Source organism: Canis aureus, chromosome 13 (assembly GCF_053574225.1).
Source record: "Canis aureus isolate CA01 chromosome 13, VMU_Caureus_v.1.0, whole genome shotgun sequence".
In the NCBI taxonomy this organism is placed as follows: domain Eukaryota; kingdom Metazoa; phylum Chordata; class Mammalia; order Carnivora; family Canidae; genus Canis; species Canis aureus.
In genome coordinates, this window is record NC_135623.1 from 19039462 (window position 1) to 19049784 (window position 10323).

The window sequence follows — 10323 nt, forward strand, 5'->3', positions numbered from 1 at the left end:
GTTTAGTTTTTAACATTTGAAACCAGTATAATTCACTCCGTTAGTAGAATAAAAAAGAAAATCTTATGATCCTCTTAAGAGATGCAGAGAAAGCACTGACAAAAATTCAATACTATGAATATAGTTAAAACCAAAAAATTAAAATCTCTCAGCAAACTATTAGCAAACCTAATAAAGAGCATCTAGTGTGGATTTTTCCCCCACCAAATAGGCCTAGAAACAATTCCAGACCCAGTAGCAATGAACATCCTTGGTTTTTATATTATGGTCTTGAAATACCATTTCTCACTAAGAGAAATTAGTCCTTTTCAGAGAAATGGCTGATCCTGGGGTAGAGGCAGGAAATGTCCTAGATAAGCCTGGAACATCTTGTCATACGAGAGAGCAAAATTCCTATCAAATACTGCTAGCATCTAATTAAAAGGAATCAGGAGTCAACTTATGAGGCTCCCAATGGTTAAACAAGGGACAATTTGAGCTTCAATAGAATAACAACTATAATTGCTGGGAAATGTCAAATATGTTTAATAGTATACTATTAGTTCATCAAAAAAATCAAAATAAAACCAGCCCACTTTTGTAGAATGATAGGAAACCTCATTATCTTAGAAAACTCATTATCTTGAAAACTGGTAAATTGAAAAAATGGAAAGTTTATCTTGCCTTTTCTATGTAAACTAGAAAATGTGCTTACATCAAGAAGAGAGAAAACAAGACATTCTGTGCCTTCTGTTGAAAGAATACACCACCACTTAAATCTAGAAAAAAAAAATTTAACCTGAATTTGATCAAGCCTCTAGATTGAACTACCAATTTCCATGAAATACAGAGGACACGGAACATTAACTTGTACCACGAGGAAGCAGGTAAAATTCAGATATATATCACTTAACAGTCAAATAGCCTAGGTTCTTCCATGAATAAATTGCAAGTAAAAAGATGGGGAGGAGGGAGAAAATTTAGCTTAAAGAGACTTATGAAACTGGCAAAACTAATCTCTATTATTTAGAGTTTCATCTTAAGTGATAAAACTATAAAAAATGTGAGAGAGCAACAACTATAAAAATTAAAGATAAGGCGCCTGGGTGGTTCAATCAGTGAAGCCCCCAACTCTTGGTTTCAGCTCAGTCCATGATCTTGGATGGTGAGATAGAGCCTTGACCCAGCTCACCCCCCAGTAGGGTATCTGCTTGAGAGTCTCTCCCTTTTTCTTTTTAAGAAAAATTGAGTAATGTTTCCTTTGAGATGGGAAGGAAGCAGCTGATTGGGATGGAGTACATGGAGGGCTTTTGAGTTAGCTGATAAAATTCTATTACTTGACCTTGATAGTGTTTATAAGGATATTTGCCTTAAAACAACCCATCAATCTATTCTTTGTTTTATGTAAGTTTCTGATCTGTGTTTTATCTTATGATAGTTTTTTTTTGAAGCCACTATGAAGAAAGCAATTTGAGTAGAAGAAGATATTTGTACACATAGAACCAAAAAAGGGTAAATCCAAAACACAATAAAGAACTCCTGAAAATTCATTATAGAATGCTAATCAACTATGTTGGGAAATAGCTAGCAAACTCATATTGGTAAATTTGTGGACAGACTTATAAATGGATAATATACAGAGTTGAGGGTAGGTGTAGGGACACCCCAACATTGCCCCTCTAAGACTGAAAGGACAAGGAGAAGTAATAGTTCCTAGAACTCAAAACTGGAAAGTTATTGGGGAGAGCTCCTGCCGGGAACTGTGGTCTTGGGTGAAAGGATGCAATCAGCCCCTAGTGACCCTGCAGAGAGAGAATTGGGGAACAAAGTACAAATGTTCACCAACTGTATAATGGATTTCTCAAATGTGGCATCTCTGCATGGTGAAATGCTATTCAACAATGATAATGTTGCTATTCACAAGATATGGATAAACTTAATGTATTGCCAACTGAAAACAGTAAGTCACAAAAAATTACCTAATGTGTGATTATAGTTACATGAAGTTACAAAACAGGGAAAACTGGGATCCCTGGGTGGCGCAGCGGTTTGGCGCCTGCCTTTGGCCCAGGGCGTGATCCTGGAGACCCGGGATCGAATCCCACGACGGGCTCCTGGTGCATGGAGCCTGCTTCTCCCTCTGCCTATGTCTCTGCCTCTCTCTCTCTCTGTGTGACTATCATAAAAAAAAAAAAAAAAAAAAAAAACAGGGAAAACTAAATTAAATAATTTAGTCAGGTATACATAGGTGGTAAAAGTATAAAAAAATGTGAGATAGTAGTTCACGAAAGCCAGGATAGTGGTTACCTCTAAGAAGAGGAGAACATTGGATGCAAGGATTCCAGGGTGGGAGGTATTGAAGCTGTTCCTGGGATGCTGGTTATGTTCTTTTTTTTTTTTAAGATTATTTATTTATCTATTCATAGAGACAGAGAGAGAGAGAAAGAGAGAGAGAGAGAGCCCTGACTCCTCAAGCAGGGGTGAGTGGGTTCTTTTTACTTAGGGTATAGGATACATATTCAGAAAAGAGAATTTGGTCATTGCCTGTAGAGGTGTCCATAAGGTTACCCATGTGCCTTAAGGAAACATGCCTTTATATACGTCATATGTTATGTTAATGAGACTCGTGGTCCTTCTTAGGTGGAGATTTTAGCATTACAATGAGGTAGAGGTAACATAGGATGAGGGAAAGAGCCATGGGCATGCTCTGAGAGCCAGTAAACCTGGATGGGATCTTGGGCCCATCATGTGGGGTAAGGAATGCAGGGCCTTGCTTATTTTTGAAACAGTACTGGGAGTTTTACCACTGATTGATTTGTTGTGTCTCATACAATTAGGCTATTTCCTGATCTAGTAGAGACCATTAGTTTTTGCATTCCCTTTGTTTCCTTAAAACCCTTAACCACTGAAGTTTTTGCATTTCTTTGTTAATTCTGATACCTCCTAGGAAGTTGTGCCAGAAGTGTGCTTAGGCAAGCAGAGCCAGTAAGGCACAGATCATGGAAAATATGGGGTGGGGGTGGGGGTGCCTAAAACGACCGCTCTTCTGTCAAGAAATCTATATCTTGTCTTTCTTTTCCTGGGGACCCCTAATTCTTTCTGCTTACACCTTGAGGGACTCTATTGATTTGCAGTTAGAGCTGAGAGTGTGGTCTCTTGGTGAATGGGTCTCTCAGACAACCAAGGGAACCGAACTAAGAATGCTGTGTTTCACATCCATATCCTTGGTGCTAAATAAACCTGTTTGTTTGCTTCTGCTAATATTTGCATAAACATGATCTTTCGATCAAAAAATAATAAACTTTCTTTACAGCAAGGATTATCATACCCATTTAACAGATGAGGATTATGCTAGACATGGTTTGTTCTCTTTCCATTCATTTCACTTGTTTTCAGATGTGTAGCAGCCAGGCTAATGAATGATTTACCCCTACTTTCAATTCTAGAAGCGATTATCGATTAATCCATTAGGATGGACAAATTTCTGAGAGCCAGTTAGTAAATATTTTAGGCTTTGCAAGCCATAAGATCTCTGGCCCAATTACTCAACTCCATCAGTGTAGCGTGAAAGCAGCCATAGACAATCCATCCGCAAATAAACGTGGCTGTGTTCCAAAACAACTTTTCTACAAAATCATGTGGTAGGGCTGACTTGGTCTGTGGTCCATAGTTTGCTGACCCCTAACCTAGAGCAGCTTTTCTCAAGCAGGTTCCTCATTTGAACTACACACACAGTAAATTATTTGAATGGCTATGCTCTCAATTCTCCCAAGGTTGCCAAAGATCTACAGCATTTGTTCTCATGGTGTGGTGCTCATTCCTGCTGCATTAGCTTTATCTGAGAAATTGATAAGATTGTAAAGTCTCAGGACCAATTCCTGAATCAGAAACTCTGGGAATGGGGCTCAGCAATCTGCATTTTAACAAGATGTCCAGGAGATCCTGCATGTTCAAGTTTGAGAACCACTGCTGTAGAGTCTAGAAAGAAAACGAAAAATTCGTTTCATTGTCACAAAGGGTGCAGTTAAACTCAGGGATAGAGCTAATCAGTAAATGGAGTTGCCTAATCACAGAGATTGGATTGGAAGTGATCCAAAATGGGGACATTTTTCAAAATACTTAACAACCAGCATATCAAGGACCCAAACTGATCAGAATAGGTGGCAGCCATGGCACGGAACAGTGTTCTAAAGGCCCCTTCTTACACTAGGCACTAATCCTTTCCTTCCTGGATCACAGAGAAGTGAGGGGAGGGGAGGAACACCTTCCCCCAGAGTTGGGGGGGGGTCGGTGCAGAGACCAGGGAGAGAGAATTGTTTACAGGGGAAGCGGTATTGGGGAAATACCTATTTACCAAGTGCATATGCAGAGAAGCAAATTTTGCCACCCAAGTTGCATCTCTTTAGCATATTGATTATTTTTTAAGCTAGTAATTTTTGGGAAACTGTGAACACAGGAGAAGTTCTGAAAACCAAGAAGCTTACCTTTTTGTAAGGGACATTTAGGTACATAAGGGAAATCTATTTGTAAGGGCGTCTCCCTCACTGTACCAGGAGGAGGATGAGGACTAAATCTCTAAAACCTATTACCAATGGAGAAGGCAGGGACTTAAACTCTTGTTTATTGTGCTTCTCCCGGTAACCTCTCCTAACTGACTCCCCACCCCCTAACATCTTCTTTTGTCTTTAGACATTTTGCAGGGTTGCTCAGTTTTCATGAGTCTCCCCCATGTATACAGGAGGTATACATGTTTTTGAAGTTCTGTTTCATATCCATTTAGTTCATTTAATTCTTAGACCAGCCAGAAGACTCTTGAAGGCTAGAGAGAAATTTTTCCTCCCCAACATATGCAAGTGTTTCACTACTGTAACTGGTACCAGCGCACACCAGCTGCAAAGCTGTCCTGGGGTAATTGGCACAAGCCTCGATATTTCCCATCAGTGACTGTAGAGACAACAGCCTGCCTCCCACCCCCTCCACATGTGATAAGTATGTAACCCACGAAAATATCAACCTAAAGATGAAGCCAACGTAGAGAGGAGGACACAGCAGAGAGAATCAGAGGGAAATGGAGCTCCAGCCCTGAAGGAGCCACTCGAACTCATCCTGCTCCTGGGCACTCCATTCACCTGGCTCAGTTTGAGTTGAATTTTCTGGCTTTTGCATCTGAAAAAGAGGCCCTGAGAGTATCCTAAGGAAAATCTTGTGAGGAAAAGGTTTCTGAGGGCCTGATTGAACTGTTGTCCTTTCTTCCTGGAGATTTGGGTAATGTAGACCCTCCCTTCTTCATCACGTCTGCTGGGGAACAGCTCAGGCGCCCTTTGCCCCAGCTGTGTGTTGGGCCGGCTGCAGTGCTTGTTTATTAGTGGAATGCATCTGATCAGAGAGGCCCGCCTGACAAGTTCATTACATATCAATTTAATTAGCTGATTTACATTTAATTTACATTTCAATTAATGTCTTTAGCAACAAAACGCTGCCTTAATAGGGTAATTGCCTGTTAGGCAATATGTAAAAGAATAAATAGTCGCATTCTGAGGAAGAATTCCTATTTTCAATTTTTTATTACCATAAATAACTGAAATAATTATTGCTCTTAAGGGCCACGTCCTCGTTTCCTTCTGGGCCTAATTATAAAGACTTAGTACCTCATTAAGCAAAATGGTTTTAGAGTCACAGAAAAACATTACTCGAATCGTGACTCATTAGTTTCGACAAAAGAAGGAAAACTGTGATAGTAGGCATATTTGAGGGATTGGGGGATTTGACAGTTAATAGAGGCAAGCTTTGTCCTCTCTAAGCCACATCACGATAGCAGGTGTTTCTGTTCTGCACACCTGTTGGATATTGCTCTGAGGGCTATACAAATAGCCTCTTATAAGTATTTCTGGAGATGAGAGGCTCACTGTCATCAGGCCTTACAGGACTCTGGATTTTAAAAGTTCTTTCTTATGTTAAATCTGCCCCCCTCTTTGGTAGGTGCCTGCCAGGGAAGATGTTTTGCCAGGGTTATAATTTTTATGTAACCATAGTTGTGCAGTAAGAGGAACTGACCACACAGGAATAGAGAGGAGGTGGGATCCGTAGAAAGGGAAGCAAATGGTCTGAGAAATGGGGAGAATGAGACTCTGTGTTTTGAGAATTCAAGAGGAAAAGCTGCCCTACACCCAAGGTGAATAGAAGGGGCGGGAAGGAGTGGGGTTTGGGTCTGAAAAGTCAGACACCAGCACCAGTGCAAATGGGGCTGGCTCGTGCCTTGAAAAGTGGCTGGGTGTTTAAGCTGAAAGAGCAAATGCTGAGAACTGAAGACTTCAGAGCCAAAGTATGGGGATCCCTGAGGCTGGGGTTATCCTTCCTCAAAGATCCACGGCAATCACTGCAGCCACCTCGCTGCCGGCTGTCTCCAGCAGTGCCACCATGTGGGAGCAAGGTGCAACCGCAGAGGAGGGATTCCCGCTTCACCCCGAAAGCCTAACAGGCCGGGTTTGGATTTGATCCGTAGACAGAGGAACAAAGGAAGTCTCAGAAAAGAAACACTGGACTTCCAGAAAATAACTCATTTAAGAGCTGAAGGAAAGGAGAATTTTTAAATTCATTTTAATGGGAAAAAAAAGTGACCATATTTGCACCCTAACATTCTGGAAGTGTTCATTCCAGTTATATGACCACTGGTGCCTGCTTTCCCCTCTCTCCCGCTGGAACATCTTCGCTTCATGTCAACCCTTTAGAAATTCAATGAGAGGACTTAGGTCCCTGGGTCCGCCTTTGCTCACACCTGAAGCTTATTTTCAAGATAAATACCTCTAATCCCTCACTCTCTTTTTTGGGTTGGGGGGTGGGGGTTAGTTTTTCAGATTCATTGACACCTTAGCTACTCTCGTCTGGAAGTTATCAGATTTATTCATGGCGTTTTAAAAGCATATACAAAATCTGAAGGCAAATTCCAGAAGCAGTGAACACAAGGCAGGGTGAAGGAGGCTGTCAGGAGGGCAGCAGGTGTTCCTCCCCTCACCACACTTACCCTTCCTGGTAAGTTTAGAGCCAGCCGGGAGTCTCAGCCCTACCAGATCCAATGCTCCTTTTTCATTACACATATTTTGTAACCCTTTCTTTCCTATACGGAATTCACAGAAAATATAACTTGCCTAAGTGCACAACTTTCAAAAATACCTACGTAATTCTATCTGTAAGATGAAGGAGAAATAAAAGAGTAATGTATCATAGAATGATCTGCATTTCCATATGTAAATATGCTGGTACATAAAATGATGTAATGAAGCAGCACGTGCTTTCATCTCTTTATAAAATTACCTGAATGGGAGAATTACAAATGCAAGCTGGCTCAGTCAGGTATGTTGAACTAATGATGCAAACACTACCCACTAGCTGAGAGTGATATGCTTTTCTAAACTCATGTACAACTCTTTTTCCATTTGTCTGTTTTTTTCCTTTACATACAACCTTTAGGATAGTTCTGTACAAAATAAAATGTAGCCTCCTTTTTTATTTTTTAAAAAATGGCATTATTCTGGAAGAACTGCCTTGTATTTAAATCATGCAAAGACTTCGAGTTTATGTGTGAAATGAAATCAGGCTATAGACTCCAGTATTTATAAATACACTCTTCACCCATTAAGTTATGTGAAGGGATGGGATTTGGGGAGGCTGGACGCTTCTTGCTTGTGTATGACTACCTGGCATTTCTGAATATTTCCCACCAAGTGTCAGGAGCACTCCCCCCTCAATTGTTGTGACAGCTATTTAAAAGACCCACATATTTCTGAAACACCTACAGGGTGATATTATCTTCATAGAGTGATGCAGATTTATGCCTCCATTCCCCTTCCTTCTGACCCCAATTCTCTTTTGAACTAAGAATTCTGTCCTGAACCCCAGCTCCCTGCCTTCCTCTTATTGGTGCCCAGTCGTAGCCTGGGGATGGAGGACTGGTCCAGTTCCTGTATTCTCAACTGTTTCTTACTGCACAGATTACTCAGGGCTCCCTATAGACTATCATCACACTCTGAAGACAATGCAAACTGCTTTTCCTTGGTTGTGGATTGCTTTTTGGCTTGTGAGAAGGTTCCAGTTGTCCACTTTAGGAACTGCGGCCTCCCATGCCGAGGTCCCATCCCTATTAGCTCATACACACCATGTCTGTGCTCACTTCCAACTGCCAGCACCTGTTATTCTCCACTGTCTCCAGCTGCTGGAGCCCACTCTACCCACATGGAAACACAGACTGGAATTAACACTCAACCAATGGCTGATGGGAATGGACAGATACAGATCTCAGGTGGGCGGGGATAACTCTAAGGTGTATATTCCACACTGGCTCTGAGTGGGATTAAACTCCAGTCTTCCACAATAGCAATTTGCTTCATAACACGCCTTTTATTTGACCTCCTTCTTTCTCTGGTGTTTATGAGATCATCACCTCAATAAACTACTCAAATAATTGTCTGAAGGTTCTAGGGAAACCCAAAATGAGCAACCCCAGGGGAGCAGAACTTCCAGGAATGCCTTTTTTGTATAAGATCTCCTAGGCCTCTCAGGGAGAAAGAGAAAGAGAGAGAGAGAGAGAGAGAGAAAGGAGCTTGACACTGAGGTAAACTGGATCTCACAGGATAGCCTCAAGGAGGATCCACAGCTTTCCAAGGAAGTCATCCTAAAGTAGGAGGCCTATGACTCCTGTCTTGAAATTTTTGTAGGTGTGGGGGTTGGCAAGGAGGAATCATGTGTTGCACTGGCTACTGGATGCTAGCTAGCATTCAACTGTGTTTCTCCTTGGCCCTGAAAAACATGAACGACGCTCATCAAGAATGGATGTGAAAATCAGAAAGGGCATGTACCTTTGGTAAGCTTTGTAAATTAAATAACTGTTCTCAGTCGGTTGCTGGACTCTGAAGTGTGACTGAGGGGATGTTTTCCCTGGCTGGAGAGAGTCCTTCCGTGTTGGAGGGAGAGCAGAGACACAGGGTACAAGGGCAGAAATGGCTCTGAAGAGGGACAGTAGTGGGGGCAGACATGCAGTCCTTCTCAGGCTAGTAGCAGCAGCGACAAAGCCACAAAGAGGTGGAGTCCAGAGCAAGCAGCGAGACATCGGCGGCTGGACAGCTTCAGTGGACCCCGAGGACTCCCTTAACCACCCAGCCCCAGTGGGAAGGAAGGGCCTGGGGCAGGCCCTGAAATCCCAGTGGCTCCGCTGAGCCGGAGCTGGAGTCGGAGGCCGAACCACTGTTAACTAGGCTCTTCGTCACCACCAGGGCCCGGGTACTGTAATCTGTGGAACAAGCAGCACATTTTGCTTGGGTCAGCACATTCCAAAGCTGCCCTGTGACTTCCAACGAGACAGGGGCTTTCTTTTCCTCTTTATAGTTTATTGGCAAAGTATCAAATATTTTATAGGGCAAATGCTGCCATCCGCCCAGCTGTGCTGAGCAGTTACTGCCAGCGAGGATGTTTCAGCTGGGACTCACGCTAGGGTAACTTCAGATTTAAAAGCCTGCCTCTGAATGCCTCCCTTCATGCCCTTTAAATGTTGCAAATCAAAGAGGCACACAGGGAGGCTTGGGGATTGGCAAACTTCCTGCCTCAGTGATGAGAATGTAGCCCTTTGTGTGGCTAGGACAGCTAGGGGTGAAGAGGAGGAGGGAGGAACACAGGCGGCCCACCCGGGAGGCCAGAAGTCCCAGTGGACGAGCAAAGCGAATTTTCCGGCTGAGGTCAGGCTGGGGTACTGATGAGACTTCACCAACAACCAGCAGTATCAGGAAGCTCCTTCTTTTCAGGCAAGAGTGCTATGGTTCCTGCTCACTCCTCTTCCTTTCCCTCCCTTTCATGTGTATTCATTCACTGAGTGCCCAATATAGGACAGCTTTCTTGTGGGTTCAGGAGGCTCCAGGGCCCCTGACTTGCACCAGCCCTTCCCCTGGTGCTGAGTCCACCTGGTCACATGTTTTTGCAAATCGTGCAAGAGAGATTTGAATGGCAGTCTTCTAAAACCCGGATCTCTTTCCACTCGAGTTTTCCCTCCACCTCACTAGTCTTTGCACACAGCAGCCATAGGCATCTTGGGCAGCCACCTAAAGGTCAAGTTGAAGTTGGGCTTAGCAGATTATGTTTATGTGATTTGTGGTTACTTCCCACGTAAAATTCAGTTATTACTGGCCACCTCTGGCATAGGAATGGCTTCCAGGAATACTGCTACTGCCCATAGTGCTAATTAAGCCAATGCAGTGACCCAAAGATACGGGGCCACTAAGACAAAAGACATTGGCAACAGATCAGTGAGTGAGTCTTGTCAATTCAGACAGTGTGCAGGATTAGTACTGCATAAGGCAA